At 43.6% G+C, this 27,161-nt stretch overlaps 1 pseudogene across 1 annotated transcript; it reads right to left on the reverse strand.

Annotated features, from left to right (window-relative positions):
* Positions 1-290: 290 nt before the first annotated feature.
* LOC307198493 (small ribosomal subunit protein uS11-like) lies at positions 291-26,366 on the reverse strand (annotated as a pseudogene). Its single transcript has 3 exons — positions 26,362-26,366; positions 3,999-4,461; positions 291-314 (listed from the first exon to the last, which is right to left on the reverse strand). The product of its transcript is annotated as a small ribosomal subunit protein uS11-like (transcript).
* Positions 26,367-27,161: the final 795 nt, after the last annotated feature.

Raw genomic sequence — 27,161 nt, forward strand, 5'->3', positions numbered from 1 at the left:
ATAGGACACTGGAGTCTCCAGAGTCCTGAGGCACCCCCAGTTCCTCCAGGGAACTGATTCAACAAAGTAAGCAAAGCTGTGTTTCAGAGCCTCCTGGGGAGTGATGTGTAGCTCTGGGAAGGCATCCGCAGAGTAATGTCCTACCACTATTGATGCGGATGGTGAGGATGACGAAAGGTCCTCAGTGTGATGAGCAGGAGCCCTGCCAGGAGCTGCAGAGAGCAGCCCTGGTTCCTGTGGAGCACGCCTCCCTCTCAGGAGACAGGCTGACCTGAGGAGGAAGGAGGTGCCTACAGCCGCTTGGCATGGCCACGCTGTAAAGTGCAGGTTATCAGAGCAAAAATGGGAGCTGGGGTGGTCAGCAGGGTCCATGCACAAAGAGGGGACTGGAAGCCAGGTGTGGGGCATCGAGGAGCATTCACCACACCCCAAGAGCGGTGGGCTGCCTCAAAGGGGCATCCAAGGAGGGTCAGATACGCATCTGTTAGAGGATGCTGGCTGTAGTATGGAAAGCAGACAGCAGGGGGCGGGAGGGAGCCAGCAGAAGTCCTGTCTGGGAAGTAAAGCAGCAAGCCCTAGGGGCACCTCTGAACAAGTGCAGGTCCTGCTCTAGACACTTCCACAGACACAAAGGCAATACAAGACGTGGCCGTGGCCCTCTGGAACATTACAACCACAGCTGAAAGGCCAGGAGACACGCGTTTGCGGTTCTCGAGTGCAGTAAGTAGGTGAGCGAGATTTAGCAGCACCTCCTTATTGTGACGTAAATAAATAAACAGCCCAACAGCAAGGCACACCCTCTCTTAGCATGTGCTTTACCCCCCAAGGCCAGTTAGCTGAATGTCATACCCAGCCACAGGCTTTTGCCACCCAAACACCACTTCTAGAGGCTTTCCCTGTGCATTTGTAAGGTCATGACCTTTCACTCCCGTCAGTTCATCTTTCTGAGCTTCAGCATCTTCATCTGTAAAACAGGATCACATAATTATCTCCATCATAGTGTGGTGATGAGGATTAACTCAGATAATGCAAGCAAAGTGCTTAGCACAGGAATTTTTTTTAAATTTTTATTTATTTTGGCTGTTTTGGGTCTTCACTGCTGCGCGCAGGCTTCCTCTAGTTGCGGCGAGCGGGGGCTACTCTTTGTTGCAGTGCGCGGGCTTCTCATTGCGGTGGCTTCTCTTGCTGTGGAGCACGGGCACGCAGGCTTATTAGTTGTGGCTCACGGGTTCTAGAGCTCAGGCTCCGTAGTTGTGGCTCTTGGGCTTAGTTGCTCCGCGGCACGTGGGATCTTCCCGGACCAGGGATCGAACCCGTGTCCCCTGCACTGGCAGGCAGATTCTTAACCACTGCTCCACCAGGGAAGTCCTCAGTGAATGTTAATGATAATTGTTATTTCTGTTTTATCTTGATATGTCAGTATTAAATTATTATTCAACCGCAAAGCTGACTCTCCCATAGGACTGTGAATACCCTGAGGGCAAAGTCATCTTTGCATCTACCATAAACCTAAATGCTTACTGCCAGGGGTGGAGGGGAGAGCTGTGCCCCTGTCCACAGTGCTGAAGCTTCACGGCCTGGGTATTCCTTGTGATGCTTCCTCTCCAACCCATTCACAATGTCCTCTATGAAGATGCCCTCTGCATTTGCACATGATAGTGGTCCTGGCATCAGCTCTCATCTCATCTCCCAGCTATGTTAACTGAATACGGCAGGTAGTAAAAGGGTTCGTACCACATGAACTCACTGTTGGAAAACACACCCTGTCCATGCATTCATTTTTGTAGAGCATATATTGTGTACAAATTATCAAACGTGTATAGAAGAAGAATATATACCAAACAGTTAATGGTCTTATCACATTATGGTGGGATTGGTCACTGCAAGGGGATTGCTTTTTTTGAACTTATTCTCTTCGGTATTTTTGTTTGTTTTAACAATAACCCCTACTTTATCTTTGTCAAATTAATTTGAAAATAATGTTTAACCAGAAAACACAGTTAGGTGCTCGCTTCAGCAGCACATACAGTAAAATTGGAATGACATGGAGAAGATTAACATGGCCCCTGAACAAGGATAACTCGCAAATTCATGAAACGTTCCATAGTTTTCAGACTTACAGATATTGAAAACAAACTTATGGTTACCAAAGGGAAAACATATGGGGGAGGGATAAATCAGGAGCTTGGGATAAACATAAACACACTACTATGTAGAAGATAGATAACCAACAAGGACCTACTGTATAGCACAGGGAACTCTACTCAATATTCTGTAATAACCTATATGAGAAAAGAGTCTGAAAAAGAATGGATATATGTATGTGTATAACTGAGTCAATTTGCTGTACACCAGAAACTAACACAACATTGTAAATCAACTATACTCTAAAAAATTTTTTTTATTATTTTATTTTATTTTATTATTTATTTATTTATTTTTTGCGGTACGCGGGCCTCTCACTGCGGTGGCCTCTCCCGTTGCGGAGCACAGGCTCTGGATGCGCAGGCTCAGCAGCCATGGCTCACGGGCCCAGCCGCTCCGTGGCATGTGGGATCCTCCCGGACCGGGGCACGAACCCGTGTCCCCTGCATCAGCAGGCGGACTCTCAACCACTGCGCCACAAGGGAAACCCTAAAAAAATTTTTTTAAAGAAAACACCGTTAGTTGGGAGAACTGCACAAAGAAGGTTTGGGAACCACCTTCAGGGTCCAAAGGCAGAAGCAGAATCTATTACTCCTCTATCTGAATTTGGGCAGGACCTTGTGACTGCCTCAATGAATAGGATATGGGGGAAGTGACTCTAGGTAGCTCCCAAAACTAGGTCATGAATGGTGATACAACTTCCAGCTGCCTCTCTCTCTGAGGATGCTTGGTCCTGGAACCCAGCGGCCATGCTGTGAGGAAGCCCAAGCCAAGCACTTGGAGAGGCCCAGCCTACAAGCAGCATGAACCTCCCCATGTGTGAGGGAGGGAGCCTTCAGATGATCCAGCTTCTGACCTTTGGATCTTCCAGCTGAGGCCTCAGATAAGGATGAGCAGAGACAAGCCATCCTGACTGATGTGCTCTGCCTGAGTTCCTGATCCACGGCATCTGTAAGCAAAATAAATGGTTGTTTTATGGCACTAAGTTTGGGGGGTACTTTGTGTTGCAGTCATAGCAACCAGAGCAGCTGGTAAGTGGGAGAGTCAGGGTTTGACATTGGGAGTCCCAACCTCTTTCCACTCACCCTCCACCCTTCCCCGCTCTCACCTTCTGGTGAAACTCCAGTGTTACCAGTGGCTAGCAGCCTCCTCTCTCCCAGTCTGGGGACTTCTGACTAATCTCAAGACCAGTTATTTTTATTTGGAAAATAAACATTAGAAGTCAAAGGCAATTGTTCACAGAGTGTGTAAAAGCCTCTCTCGGTGACAGCTGTGGTTCTTCCCACAAAGGAGAGCCACCAGCCCTCTTATCACCCTTGCCCGCGCGCCCCCCCATGCAAGAAAACGTGAGTCAAACAAAAAGTAACGAGACCGTCTGTTCCTTCCTCCCGCCCATGCCGTTTGCTCAGATCACAAAGCTTCCTCCTCCTCCTTCTTCTTCTTTTAAAATAAAGTCTCCGGGCTTCCCTGGTGGCGCAGTAGTTGACAGTCCGCCTGCCGATGCAGGGGACGTGGGTTCGTGTCCCGGTCCGGGAAGATCCCACATGCCGCGGAGCGGCTGGGCCCGTGAGCCATGGCCGTTGAGCCTGCGTGTCCGGAGCCTGTGCTCCGCAACGGGAGAGGCCACAGCAATGAGAGGCCCGCGTACCGCAAAAAAGTAAAAAAATAAAAATAAAATAAAATAAAAAATCTCCGAGGATCGGAGGGCCAGGCATTGTCTTTTCTGTGCCTACCTTGCTTCCTTCCAAAACAGTGGGACATATGCCTTCCGTTTGCTTTAGCATTTTCGTATTTTGAGCTTACATCAAGGCAATTTATTAACAGAAAACAATAATTTGAGGAGTCCTTCTCACAGAGAGCGACCACGGAGACCCCCCGTTCCTGCGGGTACTGTCGGAGGAGATGGGGGTGACATCCTCAATCCGCCCAATCTTTGTTCCTGAGCGGGTGAGGGCTCTGAGGGCTGACTGGGCCCCCGGTCCAGGAGTCTTGGTCCTATTTCCTCCCGTGGCCCGGAGTTTGATGTGGAGGGCAGTGATGCCCAGCTCCTTGCACCTCTGGGTTACATCCTAGGCAGCCAACGTGGCAGCATATGGGGATGACTCATCTCAGTCAGCCTTCACCTTCATCCCACCAGTTACACGGCAGATAGCTTCCTTGCCAGAAAGGTCGGTGACATGGACAAAAGTGTCATTGAAGGATGCAAAAAGGTGGCACACACCAAATGCATTTTCTCGCTCAGCCACCTGAGGGCCGAGGCTGATGATCTGTTCTTCCTTCTTTTCTTTCCCCTTGCGAGGTGCCCTTTCTGCGCATCTTCTCCAGAATCCACCAGCAGAAAGAGAGAGAGGGAGAGGGCGGGGCGACGGCTCAAGCTCGTCTGCTTTAGCGTTAAAAAAAATCATACTTAACACCTGGGCAGGTCTAGAAGCACATCTATGGGCCCTCAGGCTTGAGAGCCAAGTTTGGCTGAATATTGTAACCAAAAGTGGGGTCAGGCTACTCGTCGCCCAAAAGCCAATAAAAAGGCAAGGGTGGTGGAAAGGAAACTCTGCTTTATTTTGGATGAGGGCAACTGGGGGTGGGGGCAGTGGACGCCTGTCCAAAGGCCAGCTCCTTCCCCATTCCTCTCCTGTGAAAATCTGGGGGTAAGAGCTTTTATAGGTGAAGGGAGAGGGCTACATGCAGAAACAGCACAGTCAGCTCTGACAGTCATCTTGAAATTGGTCATCGGTGGTCTGACCAGTGTCATCCTGACTGTTGTAAGTACAGTTAATCTTCAGTTCCAGCGTTGGTTTGTTTCCATTTCTTTTTTTTTTTCTGAATTTTATTTTATTTATTTTTTATACAGCAGTTTCTTATTAGTTATCTATTTTATACATATTAGTGTATACATGTCAATCCCAATCTCCCAATTCATCCCACACACCTCCCCGCCCCTGCCACTTTCCCCCCTTGGTGTCCATACGTTTGTTCTCTACATCTGTGTCTCTATTTCTGCCCTGCAAACTGGTTCATCTGTAGCATTTTTCTAGGTTCCATATATATGCGTTAATACACGATATTTGTTTTTCTCTTTCTGACTTACTTCACTCTGTATGACAGTCTCTAGATCCATCCACGTCTCTACAAATGACCAAAATTCGTTCCTTTTTATGGCTGAATAATATTCCATTGTATATATATACCATATCTTCTTTATCCATTCGTCTGTCGATGGGCATTTAGGTTGCTTCCATGACCTGGCTATTGTAAATAGTCTTGCAGTGAACATTGGGGTGCATGTGTCTTTTTTAATTATGGTTTTCTCTGGGTATATGCCCAGGAGTGGGATTTCTGGGTTATATGGTAGTTCTATTTTTTGTTTTTTAAGGAACCTCATACTGTTCTCCATAGTGGCTGTATCAATTTACATTCCCACCAACAGTGCAGGAGGGCTCCCTTTTCTCCACACCCTCTCCAGCATTTGTTGTTTGTAGATTTTCTCATGGTGCCCATTCTAACTGGTGTGAGGTGATACCTCATTGTAATTTTGATTTGCATTTCTCTAATAATTAGTGATGTTGAGCAGCTTTTCATGTGCTTCTTGGCCATCTGTATGTTTTCTTTGGAGAAATGTCTATTTAGGTCTTCTGCCCATTTTTGGACTGGGTTGTTTGTTTTTTTGATATTGAGCTGCATGAGCTGTTTATATATTTTGGAGATTAGTCCTTTGTCCATTGATTCATTTGCAAATATTTTCTCCCATTCTGAGGGTTGTCTTTTCGTTTTGTCTGTAGTTTCCTTTGCTTTGCAAAAGCTTTTAAGTTTCATTAGGTCCCATTTGTTTATTTTTGTTTTTATTTCCATTACTCTAGGAGGTGGATCAAAAAAAATCTTGCTGTGATTTATGTCAAAGAGTGTTTTTCCTATGTTTTCCTCTAAAAGTTTTATAGTGTCCAGTCTTACATTTAGGCCTCTAATCCATTTTGAGTTTATTTTTGTGGATGGTGTTAGGGAGTGTTCTAATTTCATTCTTCTACATGTAGCTGTCCGGTTTTCCCATCACCACTTATTGAAGAGACTGTCTTTTCTCCATTGTATATCCTTGCCTCCCTTGTCATAGATTAGTTGACCATAGGTGCATGGGTTTATCTCTGGGCTTTCTATCCTGTTCCATTGATCTATGTTTCTGTTTTTGTGCCAGTACCATATTGTCTTGATTACTGTAGCTTTGTATTATAGGTTGAAGTCAGAGAGTCGATTACTCCAGCTCCGTTTTTCTCCCTCAAGACTGCTTTGGCTCTTCAGCGTCTTCTGTGTCTCCATATAAATTTTAAGATCTTTTTGTTCTAGTTCTGTAAAAAATGCCACTGGTAATTTGATAGGGATTGCATTGAACCTGTAGATTGCTTTGGGTAGTATAGTCATTTTCACAATATTGATTCTTCCAATCCAAGAACATGGTTTATCTCTCCATCTGTTTGTGTCAGCTTTGTTTTCTTTCATCAGTGTCTTATAGTTTTCTGAGTATAGGTCTTTTACCTCCTTAGGTAGGTTTATTCCTAGATATTTTATTCTTTTTGTTGCAATGGTGAATGAGATTGTTTCCTTAATAACTGTTTCTGATCTTTTGTTGTTAGTGTATAGGAATGCAAGAGATATCTGTGCATTAATTTTGTATCCTGCAACTTCACCAAATTCATTGATTAGATCTAGTAGTTTTCTGGTGGCATCTTTAGGACTCTCTATGTATAGTATCATGTCATCTGCAAACCGTGACAGTTTTACTTCTTCTTTTCCAATTTGTATTCCTTTTATTTCTTTTTCTTCTCTGATTGCCAGGGCTAGGACTTCCAAAACTATGTTGAATAATAGTGGCGATAGTGGACATCCTTACCTTGTTCCTGATCTTAGAGGAAATGCTTTCAGTTTTTCACCATTGAGAATGATGTTTGCTGTGGGTTTGTCATATACAGCCTCTATTATGTTAAGGTAGGTTCCCTCTATGCCCACTTTTTGGAGAGTTTTTATCATAAATTGGTATTGAATTTTGTCAAAAGCTTTTTCTGCATCTATTGAGATGATCATATGGTTTTTATTCTTCAATTTGTTAATATGGTGTATTAAATTTACCGAGGCTTGATTTGTGACCCAGGATGTGATCTATCCTGGAGAATGTTCCATGTGCACTTGAGAAGGGAGTGTAATCTGCTGTTTTTTGGATGGAATGTCCTATAAATATCAATTAAATCTATCTGTTCTATTGTGTCATTTGAAGCTTGTGTTTCCTTATTAATTTTCTGTCTGGATAATCTGTCCATTGGTGTAAGTGAGGTGTTAAAGTCCCCCACTATTATTGTGTTACTGTCGATTTCCTCTTTTATAGCTGTTAGCAGTTGCCTTATGTATTGATGTGCTCCTGTGTTGGGTGCACATAATTTATAATTGTTATATCTTCTTCTTGGATTGATCCGTTGATCATTATGTAGTTCCTTGTCTCTTGTAACATTCTTTATTTTAAATTCTATTTATCTGATATGAGTATTGCTACTCCAGCTTTCTTTTGCTTTCCATTTGCATGGAATATCTTTTTCCAACCCCTCACTTTCAGTTGTATGTATCCCTAGGTCTGAAGTGGGTCTCTTGTAGACAGCATATATATGGGTCTTGTTTTTGTATCCAATCAGGGAGCTTCTGTCTTTTGGTTGGAGCATTTAATCCATTCACATTTAAGGTAATTATCAATATGCATGTTCCTATTACCATTTTCTTAATTGTTATAGGTTTGTTTTTGTAGGTCCTTTTCTTCTCTTGTGTTTCCCACTTAGAGAAGTTCCTTTAGCATTTGTTGTAGAGCTGGTTTGGTGGTGCTGAATTCTCTTAGCTTTTGCTTGTCTGTAAAGCTTTTGATTTCTCCATCGAATCTGAATGAGATCCTTGCCAGGTAGAGTAATCTTGGTTGTAAGGTCTTCTCTTTCATCACTTTAAATATATTGTGCCACTCCCTTCTGGCTTGTAGAGTTTCTGCTGAGAAATCAGCTGTTAACCTTATGGGAGTTCCCTTGTATGTTACCTGTCATTTTTCCCTTGTTGCTTTCAATAATTTTTCTTTGTCTTTAATTTTTGTCAGTTTGATTACCATGTGTCTCGGCATGTTTTTCCTTGGGTTTATCCTGCCTGGGACTCTCTGCACTTCCTGGACTTGGGTGGCTATTTCCTTTCCCGTGGTAGGGAAGTTTTCGACTATAATCTCTTCAAGTATTTTCTCGGGTCCTTTCTCTCTCTCTTCTCCTTCTGGGACCCCTATAATGCGAATGTTGTTGCTTTTAATGTTGTCCCAGAGGTCTCTTAGGCTGTCTTCATTTCTATTCATTCTTTTTTCTGTTCCATGGCAGTGAATTCCACCATGCTGTCTTCCAGGTCACTTATCTGTTCTTCTGCCTCAGTTATTCTGTTATTGATTCCTTCTAGTGTAATTTTCATTTCAGTTATTGTGTTGTTCATCTCTGTTTGTTTGTTCTTTAATTCTTCTAGGTCTTTGTTAAACATTTCTTGCATCTTCTCGATCTTTGCCTCCATTATTTTTCTGAGGTCAAGGATCATCTTCATTATCATTATTCTGAATTCTTTTTCTGGAAGGTTGCCTATCTCCACTTCATTTAGTTGTTTTTCTGGGGTTTTATCTTGTTCCTTCATCTGGTACAAAGCCCTCTGCCTTTCCATTTTGTCTATCTTTCTGTGAATATGGTTTTTGTTCCACAGGCTGCAGGATTGTAGTTCTTCTTGCTTCTGCTGTCTGACCTCTGGTGGATGAGGCTATCTCTGTTTCCATTTCTTGAGGCCAGTTCTCAGAATTGTGGCAGCTTATGTCATGGCTGGTCATCATGTAGCTAACTTCTCCACCTGTTGGGGGTTCCAGTATCTGTAAGACAGCTCACAGGATATGGCTCAGAATATTATCTATAGCTCTTGAGAAGGAACTAAAAGTCCTTGACTATGCTTAATGACTCAACTATTATTATATAGTCTTGTTGGACTGTTTTCCTTTGTTTCTGCGTTTTCTCACTTCTCTAATTAAACTTTTTCTTTGGCTAAAGTTTTTCCACAGCCAAAAGGCAGGCTGAGGACTTGGGGCAAGGGGGAAGGGCCATAGGGTCCTACTCTGTTTCAATACAAATCTGTGTTTTCTTTCTTCTGGACATGGGGATCAGTTAGCACTCACTACAAGGTGAAAATGAAAAAAACCAAAACCAAAAAACCCAACAATCTCAACCTAAGCTGTTTTTAAAAATAATAATAATTAAAACAAAGAAATCCATTCCCTTACATGATGGGGAAGTTCAGGCATGGGTTGACTTTGGATGAAGCTGGATCCAGGGGCTCAGATAATAATACCATCCAGACTCAGAATCCCTGCCTTCCTTCACTTTGCCTTCTCTGTGGTTTCTTCATTTTCCTGCTTCTCTTGGGGTTCCCTGGCAACTTTGGATTCCTCATGTCACTGATCCAAATGCAGAGGAAGACAGAGTTTCTCTGTCCAAGAGATGGAAAAGAAGTCAAGGTTGGAGGCTTGTTTTCTCTGGTTGGCCCTTCTTGGGTCGTGAGCTCTGCCCTGAACCCATCACCATGACCTGGGGATGGACCTGTTGTCTCCCTTTGGGTCAAAGGCTGTGAATGTGACCACACAGGAGATTGGTGAAAAGGGGGACACAGGGACTATCATCACAGGAAAGAGGAGGATTTGGATAGCCATAAATGGTGACTACAGGGTGGAGTTGGGGTACACAGAGAAAGAAATGTTAAATTTCATAAAAAAAAAAAAACGTTAAATTTCCACAGCCCTATTAACTCTGTCAGGGCATTCACAGAAGGTAATACAGAAATGGTCATTATACACATTTGGAAAGATGCTGAAAACAACAAGGTCCTACTGTATAGTGCAGGGAACTATATCCAATCTCCTGGGATAAACCATAATGGAAAAGAATACATACATACATATATATATATGTATATATGTGTATAACTGAGTCACTTTGCTGCACAGCAGAAATTAACACAACATTGTAAATCAACTATACTTCAATCAAAAAAAAAAAAAGCAAGAAAAGATGCTGAGCTCACTGTCAATCTGGGAAATGCAAAGGAAAACATCCAGCGAGACATGACTTTCCCATCTCCCCCATCCAGTGAAAATATAAATGAAAGTTATATCCACCCAGTGTTGGCAAGAGTGTGGGGATCAGGGACTTATACACTGATGATGGGGTGTAAACTGGGACTTCCTTTTGGGAAGACAATCTAACAATATTTTCTGAAGATTTAAATCCCTACTTCTAGGAATCTCTAGAAATAGCTATGAGTTCCCAAAGATCCAAAGATACATGTTTAAGTGATGACGGTGAAAGGGTTGTTTGTAAAAATGAGAGAGTGGAAACACCCTAACAGTCCATCAACAAGGAATCAACAAATATATTATAGCATCTTTGTCTGTGGAATACCATGCAGTTCTGTGCCACCATTAAAGTGAGAGGAGCAGTCCTATGTGAACTGACATGGGATGTTCTCTAAAATATATCAAATGTAAAAAACAAGATGCAAAAGATGCACAAGGTATGACCCCGTTTATAGAAAAAAGAAAATATATGAGAGACAACAGAATGCCATGGTTACATGTATAGACTTCGGGGCCAGGCTGCCTGAGTTTGAATCCCAACTCCTCCTCTCCGAAGCTGCGTGACTTTGGGGAAGTTACTTCACTTCTCTGGGTCTGAGTTTCCCCCTCTGTAAAAGAAAGATGATAAAAGAATTTGCCTCATGTGGCTGTTGTGAAGATTCAATATATTAAGCTATGTAGATTGCTTGGGGCAGTGCCTGATATGTGGTAAATGCCCGGTTAGTGTTAGCTATTAGCCCTGTGCACGTTATCTACATAAATGCAAAGAAAAAAGACAGTAAGAGTGTGCTCCAAACTGTTGATAGTGGAAACGGATGAAGAGGGACTTCATAGTTTGCTCTATATAGATCTGGAGTGTTAGAATCTTTCACAACGAAAATACATTCAAGGATTACCAGGGTAATAGTGGGGGTTTTTTTGTTTTTTTTTTTTTGCGATACGCGGGCCTCTCACTGTCGTGGCCTCTCCCGTTGCAGAGCACAGGCTCCGGATGCGCAGGCTCAGCGGCCATGGCTCACAGGCCCAGCTGCTCCGCGGCATGTGGGATCTTCCTGGACCGGGGCACGAACCCGTGTCCCCTGCATCGGCAGGCGGACTCCCAACCACTGTGCCACCAGGGAAGCCCGGGTAATAGTTTTAATATCCATCACCCTGAAATCCCCAACCGTGAGCTTGATTAACATTCTTCCTTTTGTGGGATGTTCTCATTCTGGGTGAGCTCGTATTCTAATTCTGTGTGGCACAGAGCAGGGCTTAGCGTGATCCATCCCCCACTCTTGTATAGTTGGAGAAGGGGAAGTTGCCAGTATTAAGCCACTTGGCCAGTCTCAACCTTTGACTAACTGGTCATCCTGGGGCCCACACCCAGAACCCTGATCACCTCCAACCCCACTCCACTCCTATCCCTACCGTGGGGTTCAGTCTTCAGCACCTTTTCTTCCTTCTTTGGGCTGTACAAATCACCCCCACTCAAAAAAGTCCTGTTCCATCCTCCTGCCAACACTTGGAAGCAGATACTATTAGTACCTCATTTTCCAGATGAGAAAATTGAAGAACAGAGTGGTTAAGTAGTGAGCCCTAGGTCACACAGCTAATAAATGACATATCTGGGCTTCAAACCCATCTCTTTCTGATGTTAAGGCTTCTTTTCTAACAGTTAGATTAAATAAGTGTTTTAAATAAGTCAGGTATGGAAGGGGTTACAGCTGGTGCCGTCCATCCAAGAAAAACCTCGTAGCAGGAATGTCTTCAAGTTTCATCACTGCCAGCGTTCAGAGCTTGCCATGGCTGTATAGGGACTGCCGGCCTGGGCCCACATCTGTGGTTTCATCTGGGTCAGACGGTCCCAGCCGAGAGGGCAGAGGCAAGATGAGAATGGAGGACCAGGCTATGTTCAGTCCCTGGCCTCATCCCCACAAAGAGCTCAGGGAGGCCAAGAACTGGAGGTTTGAGCAAGTCAGTGCAAAGGGAAGCGGAAACAGTGACTCAGCTCCGGGTCACCATTCCCTGCTTCTTTGCCTAAGAGATGAGTCATCATTTTGACGCTTTTAATTTTCAGACTTCTAACTCATCCCAGCCACGCATAGGAAGCTGATGAAGGACCGCTCCCTGCCACATGGGCTGTGCCCCCAGATAGCCTTGAGTTCAAATTCAGTCTCTGTTACTTACCAGTCATGTGATTTTGACAAATCACTGAGCATGCATTTCCCCACCTGTAAACTGGAGATGCTAATGCCTATCTTGCTAGGTTCCTTCACCCGATCAGTATTTATTGAGCAGCTACTATGTGCCAGGTGAGAGCGATATGGTAATAAACAAGACAGACAAACTTCTGGCACCTGTGAAACTTACAGCCTAGTGGGAGAAAACATGTATATGTAATGTAATGTCAGGTGGTATTAAGAAAAAATAAATGGATGAGGCAAGAGAGGGTCAAGAGGGTTGAAGGAGTACTTCCCTGGTGGTCCAGTAGTTAAGAATCCACCTTCCAATGCAGGGGATGCGGGTTGGATCCCTGGTCGGGGAACTAGGGTCCCACATGCCACGGGGCAACTAAGCCCGCGTGCTGCAATTACTGAGCCCGCACGCCACAACTAGAGAGAAGTCCGTATACCGTAGTGAAGGATCCCGCATGCTGCAACGAAGATCCCACGTGTCACAACTAGGACCCGATGCAGCCAAATTGAAGAAAAAAAAAAAAAAGAGCGTTGAAGGAAACAGTTTCCAGTGTCCAGCACGGGTCCTGCACATAGTAGAGCCTCAGTGAAGAAATATGAATTCCCTTTCTTGCAGTTTTAGGAAGGAAGGACCACATGGTTTTCAGCACTGAAGAGGCTTCCCTTCCCTGGAGGAGATGCCAGGTGACAATTCCCACACAGGGTCCCAGGACTGGCTGAGGATTCCCCGCCTCGGAGCAGTGGAAGAGAAAGTTGTTCAGGGTGTGCGTGTGCGTGTGTTTAATATATTTTTTAACTGAGGTGAAGTTCATACAACATAAAGTTAACATTAACCATTTAAAAATGAACAGTTCAGGGAACTCCCTGGCTGTCCAGTGGTTAGGAATCTGCGCTTCCATTGCAGGGGACATGGAACGTAAGATCCAGCATGCATCTCGGCCAATTAAAAAGAAGAAAAAGTGAAAAATTCAGTGACTTTTTTTTTAATAGAAAGTAACTCTTTTTTAAAAAAATATTTATTTATTATTATTTATTTATTTATTTTGGCTTTGCTGGGTCTTAGTTGTGTCAGGCAGGCGGGATCTAGTCGCCCCCTGCATTGGGAGTGCAGAGTCTTACCCACTGGAGCACCAGGGAAGTCCCAAAAATTCAGTGACTTTTTTTTCTTAATATTTATTTTATTTATTATTTATTTAATTTATTTATTTGGTTGTGCTGGGTCTTAGTTGCGGCAGGCAGTCACCTTAGTTGCGGCTTATAGGCTCCTTAGTTGTGGCATGTGAACTGTTAGTTTCGGCATGCATGTGAGATCTAGTTCCCCCACCAGGGATCGAACCTGGGCCGCCTGCATCGGGAGCGTGGAGTCCCAACCACTGAACCACCAGAGAAGTCCCAATTCAGTGACATTTAATACATTCACAGTGTTGTACAACCATCACCTCTATCTAGTTTCAAAACATTTTCAGCACCCCAAAGAATCCCTGTACCCACTAAGCACTCACTCCTCATTCCTCCTCCTCTCAAACCCCTGAAAACCACTAGTCTGCCTTCTGTCTATAGATTTACCTCTTCCAGACATTTCATATAAATGGAAGCAAACAATATGTGACCTTTTGTGTCTGGCTTCTTTCACTTATTGTGATGTTTTTGAGGTTCATCCGCATTGTGGCATGCATCAGAATTTCATTCCTTTTTATGGCAGAATATTATTCCATCATAGGGATAGACCATATGTGTTTATCCCTTTCATCAGTTGAACTGCATCCTTATGCTTTACCCTCTAGTCACATCGCATGCCCCATCCCAGTCCTGGGAGCTGATTTCAGGAAGCACCGAGAGGGAGAGAAGTGAGACAGGGAAGGGAGAAGAACCAATAAAGGGTGCGTTAATGGGCAGGGTACCATGTTGGACAACAGGGTCTGTTTCCCTGGGGGTCCCCTGAGAGCCTGTGTGGGGTGCAGGTCACTGTGACTCCAATGGAGGGCAGAGAGCCTGAGGCATTTATCCACCGACGTCTGTCCTTCCTGGTTGAGAGAAGCCCTCAGGACTTTAACTCCCCCCACGTTTCCAGGGTGAGCCTGTGTTGGGTTGAGTTGGAGAGCGCCCTCAGGTAGAGAAGAGGAGAAGTGCAGGTTAGAGCTCAGGTGAAGCAGAGGATGTAACCAGAGTCAACAGCCTCTGGGACACTTACTTGCGTGATGCTTGATTCAGGCTGGTCAAACATGCACGTGCCTTATAAATATCAATTCATGGATTCCTCATGACAGCCCCATGAAGCAAGTGTTGCTGTCACCCCCATTTTACAGATGGAGAAACTGAGGCATGGGAGAACGGCAAACAGCTTGCACAAGACGACACAGCAAGTCCTAGCAGTGCAGGATTCAAACCCAGAAAGTCTGTGCTTGTCACCACCACTTACGACTCTTGCCCACTCTGTTTTGCTTCCTTTCGTGCCTTCCATACTTACTGAGCACCAACTCGACCTGGCTGGTCTCAGCTTGGGGATCACCTCCCCTAAGAAGCCTTCCATGACCATCCATCAAAAGTAGACCCCTCCAGGGCTTCCCTGGTGGCGCTGTGGTTGAGAGTCCGCCTGCCAATGCAGGGAACACGGGTTTGTGCCCCGGTCCGGGAAGATCCCACATGCCGCGGAGCGGCCGGGCCCGTGAGCCACGGCCACTGAGCCTGCGCGTCTGGAGCCTGTGCGCCACAACAAGAGAGGCCGCGATAGTGAGAGGCCCGCGCACCGCGATGAAGAGTGGCCCCCGCTCGCCGCAACTAGAGAAAGCCCTCGCACAGAAATGAAAACCCAACGCAGCCAAATAAATAAATAAAATTTATTTAAAAAATGTTTCAAAATACAAACTTTTCAATAATAGATGCTTTGACTCACTCACTGTCACATTCTGGAATTGTCCCTCAAATTACTTCCCTCTAATATAGTTTTTGTTTTTTTCTTTTTGTTTTTGGATTAAAAACATTTTTTTTAATTGAAGTCTGATTTATTTGACATGTTTCAGGTGTACAGCAAAGTGATTCTGTTACACACACACACATATGTGTGTGTGTATATTCTTTTTCAGATTCTTTTCCATTATAAGTTTTTACAAGATATTGAATATAGTTCTCTGTGCAGTTTTGGGTTATTTTTAGAGGTCAATTCTGATCCCCTTACAAACTCTGCTCCTGGCTCATTTATTGATTGAATCAGTATTTACTGCACCCCCTACCAGGAGCAGGGCTCTGTGACCACACCGGGGAAGATGGGGAAGGAAACTGAGTTCCCACCCTGAAAAAAAACACTGAGTATTTCTGGCAGTGTGAGGAGGGTTTGCAGCATTTGACTTACTTCTTTATCTTCCTCTTGACCTCTATCATAGCCAACATTTCCCTAGGTCTTACTGTCTGTGAAGCATGGCATTGGCATTGCTAATTTCATCCTCAAAACAGACCTCTGAGCAAAATACTATTATTAGTGCTATTTTTATCATCCCCATTTTACAGATGAGGAAACTGAGGCCCAGGGCTTAAGTGATTTGTCCTAAATCACGCTGCTGGTGGGTAAATAATGGTAGCAGGATCTGAACCCAGGGAGTTGATATCAGAACCTACACTCTTACCCACTATAGGAGACTCACTATACTGGAATTTTTGATTGTCCAGAAAAACCTCCAAGTTCTCTGTCATTGCATGTCCTTCTATATATTCACTCAGTAAACATTTGCCAGGGACTCTCTGTCTGTTGGCAAGGCCCCAGTGAGGCCATGAGCAGGGTATGAAGATGAACCAGAGCAAACTCTTGCCATAGAATTTGGGTAGTTTGGGGGAAGGACCAGGATTTTGGAGACAGATCCTGGACTCAAATCTTGGCTTGGTCAGTAATTAAGGTTGCCAGATTTAGCAAATAAAAATATAGGTCACCCAGTTAAATTTAAATTTCAGATAAACAGTGAATAATTTTTTAGTATCACTATGTTCCATGCCAGGTTTTGTTGTATTTTATCTGGCAACCTTACAGGTAATTGCTTTGTGACCATGAGTACTCACTCAATCTGTCTGATCTCAGATTTCCTGTGTTCAAAATGAGGATAATGATCCCCATTTCACAAGGTTGCTTGGAGGAGTGAAAGAGCACCTTTATGTAAAGTACTCGGAATGCTTCAGCTTTTCATAACTGGTCCATTTCCACAGACAGCGCACTCCAAACTGCTCCATGCAGTAGCTGGGGTTGAGGGACTTTTAAAATCAGCTCAGGCCACAGCCTACTGAAGACCCTTTGAGGTTCCCACAGCTCCTAGACTAAAGCCCACAGGCGTCTGGATGTTTTCTAAAGTCCCGCAGGCTGTAGATGGTGTCCAGGACAGAGACCCTTCTCAGGAACCCAGCCCAGGGGCTAACCCCATCCATATTGTTTTTCTCGCAACCCATCTTCTTTCCCCAAAGTCAAGTGCCTGGGACAGTAAGTTCTCAACATGAAGGAGGTGGGAAAATTCACAGGGGATTTAGGGTGTGAGATGTTGTAATAATCCATTGTGATCCCACCAGATATATTTTGAAGCCAAACGCCTCTCTCCAGCCTCTTTTCTCCTCTCTATCACGGCTGCCCTATCCAGGCACCACCACCTCTTGCCTGCATTATTTATTTATTTGTTTGTTTGTTTATTTATTTTTGGCTGCATTGGGTCTTCATTGCTGTGCACGGGTTTTTCTCTAGTTGCAAGAGAGCGCGGCTTACTCTTCATTGGGGTGCAAGGACTTCTCATTGCGGTGGCTTCTCTTGTTGCAGAGCACAGGCTCTAGGCACATGGGCTTCAGTAGTTGTGGCATGCAGGCTCAGTAGTTGTGGCTCGTGAGCTCTAGAGCTCAGGCTCAGTAGTTGTGGTGCACAGGCTTAGTTGCTCCGAGGCATGTGGGATCTTCCCGGCCCAGGGCTCAAACCCATGTGCCCTGCATTGGCAGGCGGATTTTTAACCACTGAGCCATTAGGGAAGCCCTGCCTGCATAATTTAAATAAACTTCTTCTTTTTTTAAATTTAATTGATTTTAATTAAAAAAAAAATTTTGGCTGCACCAGGCAGCACGTGGGATCTTAATTCTCCAACTTGGATCAAACCCGTGCCCACTGCAGTGGAAGCGCCCAGTCTTAACCACTGGACCGCCAAGGAAGTCCCTCTTTTATTTTTTTAAATTACATAATTTATTTTTTTATTTTTTGGTTAAAAAGTTTTTTTATTTTATATTGGAGTATAGTTGATTAACAGTGTTGTGTTAGTTTCAGGTGTATCAATAAACTGCTGGCTGGTCTCCCAGCTTCCACATTAAAACTCACAAGAGCAAACTTTTTATTATGGAAACATTTCAAAAAATAGACAGAAGTAGAGAGAAGAAAATAATGAACATAATTTCAACAACAATCAACTAATCAGCTTATGGCCAATCCAGTTTTACCCACTGCCGGGACCCCTGGGATTTTTAATTCCTCCACTCCAGGATTTCTTTTTTTTTTTTTTTTTAAGAATTTCAGCTCAAGGACAGGATAATCTGACTTTTCATCAATTCCCCTGCAAACGTATTGTTTGTTACGGCATAAACTTTATTCCAAAATTTCATCAGGGATTTGCTTTTGAATCCAAAGTTTTGATACTCAAAACGAAAGTTTAGAGACCTTTAAAAAAAAAAAAAAGCCTCTCTTTTACAAATCCTGCAAATCAAAAGCCTTGGCTTTCAAGATTATAGTCTCTGCCATGAATTTCAAAAGCCTGCTTAGGAACTCATAAAAGCCAAGACTTCGGCATTTTCTTGTTTTGAATTGGTTTGGGTCAAGCTTCTCCAAGGGGTGTATCCAGAATGATTCAGGCCTCAGCCTCAATACTTGGTTTTGTGGAGAGAGAGGTCACAGGATTTCTCTTAAAAAGGGAACAAACAGCATTGCTGCATGTGCAGAAAATGTTACCCAGGACTATTTTTATTGTTGTTCAAATAATAATTTTAATGAATTTAAGTGATTTCTCAGAATGTTCACAGATGTGAAGTCCACAACCTTGTTTTTCCATAGACTTTTAAGCTCTTTGAGTACAATTTCTCCTAATATAAACTTTTACAAGACCCTAACTTCCAAGTTTGAGGGGGTTATTTTCTATTTAATATTTCAATATGCTAGGTGTTTCTGCAAGAGTAGCTTGCTTCTCAGGGCTGTGCACCAGTGCACCCTTGCAAACCAGTGTCCTGGATGTCACCTAGAGTCTCATGTCATTTGAAAATTCTGCTTAGCTTTGCATCATCTGATTTCCTTGGTCATAAGCATTGGCATTAATGTTGAAGTTAGCCACCTGTTTTAAAAAAAAAAAAGTAAGATTTTATTTTTAGGCAAATCCACTGAAATCTCCCAATATTTTTCAAACCAAAAATCACTAGAATCAGGACTTACCCTCAGGCCCGGACATGATACAGACAAACCGAAGGGGAAGGAAGGATGGTTAGTGGTGAGAACCACTTACTGAGAATAGAATCGCTGGTGTTTATCCTTAGCTCAGCCAACAGCTTCCCTGGTGACCTGATGTGCCAACGCTGGGTTCAGTTACCAAATGGGCAGTTTTCCTGATGACAAAATCAGAATATACTGAGTCCTCAAAGCCAGAGGCAAGAACCCTTCTGTTTTTCCTAAAGTGGCCCAAATTATCACCACTGGGTATGACTTGATCGTTGTTTTTTTTTTAATAAACTTTTAAAGTTACAACTCTTTTAGATTTACAGCAAAGTTGCAAAGATAGTAGAGATTTCCCATATAACCCACACCCACTTTCCTCTGTGATTTTCCTGCATTATAAACGTCTTACATTATTCCCATATATATGCTACAGTTAATGAACCAATATTGATACATTTTTACTGAAGTCTATACTGTGTTCAGATTTCCTTAGTTTTTACCAAATGCACTTTTTCTGGTCCAGAATCCCATACAGGACACACATAATTACATGGAGGCATCATGGCTCCCTAGATGCCTCTTGGTTGTGACAGTTTCTCAGACTTTCTTGGTTTTTTGTTTTTTCCATTTGAGATGTAATTCATATACTACAATATCCATTCTTTCAAAGTGTACACTTCAGTGGGTTTTAGTATCTTCAAAAATTGTGCAGTCATCACTACTAGTCCCTGAACATTTTCTTCACCTCTGTAAGAAAACACACACCCACGTAGCACTCACTCCGCACGGCCCCAGCCCCCAGCTCCCAGCAACCACTAATCTACTTTCTGTCTCTATGGATTTGCTTATTCTGGAAATTTCATATAAGTGGAATCATACAACAGGTGGCCTTTTGTGTCTGGCTTCTTTCTCTAAGAGTGATGTCTTCAAGGTTCATCTGTGTTGTAGCAGGTATCAACCCTTTGTTCCCTTTTCACGACTGAATAATATTCCACTGAAGGGATATAGCACATCTTGGCTATCCAAAATGTGGATTTATCAATGATGGACATACTCACTTGTGGCTGCTATGACTTTCCTTAATAACTTCAAGGAGTACTGCTTAGGTGTTTTGTAGAATGTCCTTCACATGTTTCGCATGATGATGCTACTGTTATGGGTTCTGGGGAGGAAAACCATAGAGGTAAAGTATCTTCTCATTGCCCGCATTGAAGGTGTATGCTACCAGTATGATTTCTCACTCTTGATGTGAACTTTGATCACCTGGCAGAGATGGTGTCTGTCAGATTTCCACACTGTAATGTGCCCTAATTTTAATAGACTGTTGCATCAGTTTCCTCTTTGGCTGTGTGGTTGTAATTCTGACATTAATTTTTGCTGCATAGATCTATTCAAAGGAAGGCTGGTTTTAACTTATTTGATTTGAATTCGTGCTTTAAAGAGAGACCTTTTATTTTTTTCAGATAGAATACATTTAATTACATTAAAATATCACACTGAAGTGATTTGTAGAGATTTTTAAGCAATTATTTAATATGCAGTGTTGGTGGGGATGTAGAGAAACAGACATTTCATAGGCCGTCTGGAGTTAGGGTCAAGATGGGGAGGAAGTTTGACATTTCGCACCCAAAGTCTTAAAATGTGCCACCTGAATCCATCAGTTCTATGTTTAGAAATTTATATGAAGAAAATAAATACATATGCCAAGATTTGACCAAAACAAACAAATAAACAAAAAACCTCAATCCAACTCAGTACGGTATATTAGTAGGAACCAAAAATCGAAAATAAACTAAGTGCCCCAAATAGAAAATTAGCTTTAAAATCGATGACATAACCCCACAATCCAATGCCAACCAACCATTTAAAAGGATATAAAGGTGTGAGTAGCTAATCACAATTTATGGCAGGGAAAAGAAGATGGAAAACAGCACTGATAGGAAAATTCTAATTTTGTAAAACAAATGTATATATGTATATGCAGAGAAAAAATAATGGAAGGATATGTATGAAAATATTACATTTGTTTTTTGAGTTGTGGGCCAAGAGTTTGGTTTCTTTCCATTTATTTGTATTTTTACATTTCCTTACAATGACGATGTTTTGATTTTGTGATAAGAAAAAATTAGTTTTAATTTTTTTTTTTTTTTTTTTTTTTTTTTTGCGGCACGCGGGCCTCTCACTGTTGTGGCCTCTCCCTTTGCGGAGCACAGGTTCCAGACGCGCAAGCTCAGCGGCCATGGTTCACGGGCCCAGCCGCTCCGCAGCATGTGGGATCTTCCTGGACCGGGGCACGAACCCACATCCCCTGTATCAGCAGGCGAATTCTCAACCACTGCACCACCAGGGAAGCCCTAGTTTTAAGTTTTAAAGTTATCTTTGATCTACTACATTGAATCATGTGATTTCTATGTATTTAGCCATCAAAGTGCACTTTAGAAAGGAACCTGACAAATAATTATATCATCACACTAGGCCAATTCCAGCTCTATTGCTTTTTCCTTTTTTCCACACCCTGAGGCATGCAGGATCTTAGTTCTTAGCTCCATGACTGGGGACCAGGGATCAAAACCCCACCCCCTGGCCTCCACCCAGTGGAAGCGCGGCGTCTTAACCACTGGACCGACAGGGAAGTCCCTACTGCTTATTTTCTGTATCAGCCAAGGTCCCTGCACCAGAGAGGTGGCCGCTCAAATCGGGTGAGTTGAGGAGAGAGCAGTACAGGGGATCATGTTGTACTTGGAGGCCAATGACAGCTGAGTTACCTCTCTTGTGCTGGAAAGGCAAGGAGAGGGAGTGGTCACCAGTAGTCAGAATGGGTAGTCTGCTGCCACCCCACCGGTAAGGAGCTGGGGGAATAAGTACCCTGACTCATGTCCCTCCCTCTGCTCTCTTTTTGGGCTCCCATCATCTAGACTACTGGAGATGAGAGGGCATATCCCAGTTTGTGGACATGGGCTACACTGGTCAGCCTTCCTGTGCTGGTAGCCGAGAGAAGAATGTGCAGAGTGGACCTGGAAGGGTGGCCAGAGGACAGCCAGCCAAGGGCCATTGGAGCTTGTTTGAGTTGTTTAACCTCTATAGTATAATAAATATATTTGGTCTTCATCCCTGCTTCCTGGCACAGATCTAAAACCCTTGGAATTTCCTGAGTGACAGGGGTGGCTTCTGTTATTCACAAGAAGCCCCTTTCAATCACATCTGAGTTTAGGCTAATGAGGCGGCTTAGGGTGGGGCCCCTAGACAGCCTCAGGATGGGGCTGCTCACCAGAAAGACCAAGTGGCGGGAGGGTTAGAACTCTTAGCACCCAACCGTCGACCTCCAGGAAGGGGTGGAGGGGAGCTGGGGATTTCAGCTCTATCAAAAGTCTTGAACAGCACCCTCTTTCTCTCTCTCCCTCCGTTGAAAGAAACCAGCTGCCAGGTCTCGGGTTGCCCCACGGGGAGTTAGTTAATATAATTATCACCCAAACTGTTTCCTTTCCCAAAGGAGATTACAGTGGGATCCCCGCTGTAAGCCCTCCCGTCACACATACCCCTCCCCTTTCCACGTCCCCAGCAACCTTTGATCTGTTTTCTGTGACTATAGATTAGCTTGCATTTTTTCAAAACTGTATGTAAAGGAAATGAATCATAAAGCACGTACTCTTTTTTTGTCTGGCTTCTTCCACTCAACACAATTATCTTGAGATTCATCCGCGTCGTATTAGGTACCAGTAGTCCATCCTTCGTATCGCTGTGGATCGCCGGGTCCACTGTAAGGACGTACAATAGCCCCTGTATCTTTCACCTGTTGATGGACATTCAGGTTGCCTTCAATTTGGGGCTGTTACAAATAGAGCTGGTATAAACATTTGTGTATAAATGTGCACGTAGGCTTTCTTTTCTCTCTGATAAATATCTAGGAGTGGTTAGGTCTTATCATAAGTGTATGTTGAATTTTATTTTTTATAAATTTATTTACTTATTTATAATTTTTGGCTGTGTTGGGTCTTCGGTTGCTGTGCGTGAGCTTTCTCCAGTTGCGTAGAGCTGGGGCTACCCTGCTTTGCGGTGCGCGGGCTTCTCATTGCGGTGGATTCTCTTGTTGCGGAGCACGGGCTCTAGGCGTGCGGTCTTCAGTAGTTGTGGCTCGTGGGCTTGTAGCTGTGGCTCTCAGTCTCCAGAGCGCAGGCTCAGTAGTTGTGGAGCACGGGCTTAGTTGCTCCGCGGCATGTGGGATCTTCCCGGACCAGGGCTCGAACCCGTGTCCCCTGCATTGGCAGGAGGACTCTTAACCATTGCTCCACCAGGGAATTCCCCCCACATGTTGAATTTTAAAAGAAACTCTTGAATTATTTTTCAAAGTGATTACACCAGTTTACATTCCCACGAGCACTCTAACAGGATGCTTAACAATCACTGCACTAACTCACTAAATGCCAGAGGTCCCTCTCATTGTGATAACCCAGCCCCCAGCCCCCTTTACAAACGCCCCCTGGGATGGGGCAGTGCTGTCACTATTGAGACCCACTGGACCAGAGGATCTTTGGTTCCAGCACTAGGCAAGGATCTGCCCCCATTTAGGAACCATGGAAGAAAACCTATGAACCCCCATATTTCTGAACTGAATTCATGGTAGCCTGAGGTCCAAGATGATCACAAGAGCAAGAGGTAACTGCTAGTAGCACATCTTGGCTTGGCCTTGCATTCTGTGGTTCTTCAGTATCTGAAAAGACCAAAATTGTCTTTATTTAAAGAACTAAGGTTTACATGCAGTGGTGAAACTCAAGTGGTGGTTAAAGCCTAGAGTCAGCTGACCCATTTGCTCTCTCTTCTTAATTTTGTCTTTGGCCCTAGAGCCTCCCTGGGGAAAAAATAAGAGGTGTTTGGTAATCTTGCGCTGAAAGCGGGTACTTAAGTCAAAAGTACACCTGAACTCAGCTAATTTGCACTAATCACCTATGCCAGCCGCGGATCAACCAGAGAGGAGAACGTCCTCAGGATGCAACCACAAACACGCATTGCGGGAGCTTCCCACATCAAACACTATTTTGATTTCTAAAACCTTCATCCCCTGCCCCCTACTAAACTGGAGAGTGCATCAGAATCCCCTAAGGGCTTGTGAAGACCCAGAGTGCCTGGTCCCACCCCTAGCGATGCTGATTTCTTATACCTGATTTCTTCTATCTGGAGAGGTACCTGAGAATTTTCATTTCTAACAAGTTCCCACGTGGTGCTGGTGATGCTGGGCCAAGGGTCACACTCTGAGACTCACCTCCCGATTGGAACCTTTTCTTTGACAATGGGAAGTTCAACCATGGCAGTGATTTTTCAACTGATGTGATTTTTTCCCCCCAGCGGACAAAATCCGGAGACATTTTTGGTTGTCATAACTGGTCCTGGCCATTAGTGAGTAGAAGTCAGGGATGCTGTTCAATATCCTATGATGCATAGGACAGCTAGGATTATTAGAAATTAATTAGAAATAATTATTTGACCCAAAATGTCAGTAGTGCCAGTGTTGACAAACCCAGCACTATAGGAGAATGCTTAAATAAATTAGAAGATTCCCACAAGGAATAAATATTATGCAGCCATTAAGAAGAATGCTCCTTGTACAACAATAGTCAATATTCTGTAAATGAAAGTAACCTTTTAAAATTGTATAAAATATTAAAAAATTAAAAAAAAGAAGAATGCTCCTTATACTATATATAAAAGAGATAAACAACAAGGACCTACTGTATAGCACAGGGAACTATATTCAATATCTTGTAATAACCTATAATGGAAAAGAATCTGGAAAAGAATATATATATTCTTTTTCAGATATATATATATTTACATATATCTGAAATATCTGAATCACTTTGCTGTATACCTGAAGGTAAACACAACATTGTAAATCAACTAAATGAGAAAAAAAAAAGAATGGTCCTTAGACCTTTTTATAACTTGGGGAATTGTTCATGATATGATGTGCGGGGAAAAAAAAAGGATAAAAGAAGTATATTCAACATATTAGTTGTTTCATTTAATTTTCTTTGTACTGTACCACTACCTAGAATTATCTGGTTTGTTTCTATGTATACTTATATATCGTCTGTCTCCATTTACTAGGTTGTAAGCTCCTGGTATTCTTTAGAAGAGCATTAAATAGTTGCTGAGCATGTGAATAGGTAAATGTAAGTAAAATCAGTGGTGTGCTGGTAAATGTTTAACAATCAACTCTCAGAAAAGAAAATCTCTGATTTGTCACATGTGCCAGTTTCCATGGTGGCTGATTTCAAGCTACCTCCGGCTTAAGAAGAGATGAATTAGAGGGCTAGCTCCTGGGCTAGTTGATGTCCTCCAAGGATGAGTAGAATAATCTGGCTATTAATATGATGCAGCTCCCAATTTCTGGTCTCAAGCCAGCTTCCAGATTCCTGATTGAGAGCATCAGTTGAAGAAATGTTATGCTAATCGTGGCAGGAGTCTGGGGAATGATGCATAGAAACATTCTGGGTATTGGGGACCCATAAAGTGTAGGTGTTCAGGCGGTGAACTGCATGAAGGTGGCACATCTGGGGCATGTGCCATTTACATCACAGACACACGCGAGCTTGTATGAAAGAACGCAGGCAGGCTCAGAGATTCTTGTCTTCTGAGTCCTGAGGCAGGGGGGTATACCTTCCTTCATAAACCCCATGGACTGCTGGCCATGTACACATTCTGGAGAGCACACAGACACACGTGGTCCTGTTATATATACACGTACGTGGCTGGGCATCCCCTAAGCTCCACCTTTCTCAGAGGCCCAATTCCGCTCCCTCAACCCTGACTCTGAGGCTGACATGATTGTTCCACCTGGGGGAGAGGGCAGTGGAGTATCACCATTGCTGGTGATACATATATGTCCTGGGACGCCTTCAAGTGGGTAAAAGTATTTGACCCTCAGCCAGGGCTGCTGTACACCTGGCTACAGGAATGTACTTAAAACTGTTTTAAAAAATCATTTGAGGACTTCCCTGGTGGCACAGTGGTTGAGGGTCTGCCTGCCAATGCAGGGGACACGGTTTCGCTCCCTGGTCCGGGAAGATCCCACATGCCGCGGAGCAACTAAGCCCGTGTGCCACAGCTACTGAGCCCACGAGCCACAACTACTGAGCCCGTGTGCCACGACTACTGAAGCCCGCGTGCCTAGAGCCCATGCTCTGCAACAAGAGAAGCCACTGCAATGAGAAGCCCATGCACTGCAACAAAGAGTAACCCCTGCTCACCGCAACTAGAGAAAGCCCACGTGCAAGAGACCCAATGCAGCAAAAAATAAAATAAATAAATTTTTAAAAATCCTTTGAGGGGCTTCCCTGGTGGCGCAGTGGTTGAGAGTCCACCTGCCGATGCAGGGGACATGGGTTTGTACCCCAGTTTGGGATATCCTCCTTTCTGTTCCACCATCCTTGGTTTATAGCTTCCTTCCTAAAGGTTACCTCATGGTCAAAGATGGCTGCTGCAGCCCTTGCAATCTTGCTTGTGCTCCAGGTCGAAGGAAGAAGGAAGTAGCAAGTGGGCATGTTAAGTCAGTTCCCTCTAAGTAGCTTTCCTGGAAGCCCCACCCAATGACTTCCTCTTATTATTTCATCATCCTCCCTTAATTTCAAGGGATGCTGGGAAATGTAGTTCTTAAGATGGACACATTAAGTTCCTAAAGCTGCCAACCTCCTTCTCTTCAAGGCCAGCTGGGCACGTTTGGTTTCCCACAGGTACGATCATTTGGTTGCCATCTTTGTTCCCTCCATTGGCCTGGAGGACATGATAGCCCTTGCTAAATTCACCCAGAAAAGCTTAAATGATGGCCAACAAAGCCCATTCTTCCTGAACACTGGAATGTCTCTAATAAAAAAAGTTCTCCTCCAAAATAAAATGGCCTTGGACATTATAATGCCTCAAAAGGAGCCATCTGAACGGTTATCCCAATAAAATGTTGTGTTTTCATACCTGAAAAAAAGAAAAAGGGCACATTGCCCACTTGAATAAAATGTAGGCTCTGTTAGCAAAGAACAACTGTGGAATGATAATTGGGAAGGGAGCTAGCAGACCCTGTTATATATATTATCCCATTCCGTGCTCAGTTTTGAGAGATCCTTAGGAAAATCCACCATTTCCCCCATGAGGTCTGAGATTCTGTGACACGTCTGGGTAAAAGATTTTTTGTCTCATAGATAACAGACTAGCAGCACTATTTTCTATTGTTTGTCAAGGCAGGTAGAATTTACTTGCCCTAGGTTAG

Source organism: Stenella coeruleoalba, assembly GCF_951394435.1.
Source record: "Stenella coeruleoalba genome assembly, chromosome: 15".
NCBI classification, from domain to species: Eukaryota; Metazoa; Chordata; class Mammalia; order Artiodactyla; family Delphinidae; genus Stenella; species Stenella coeruleoalba.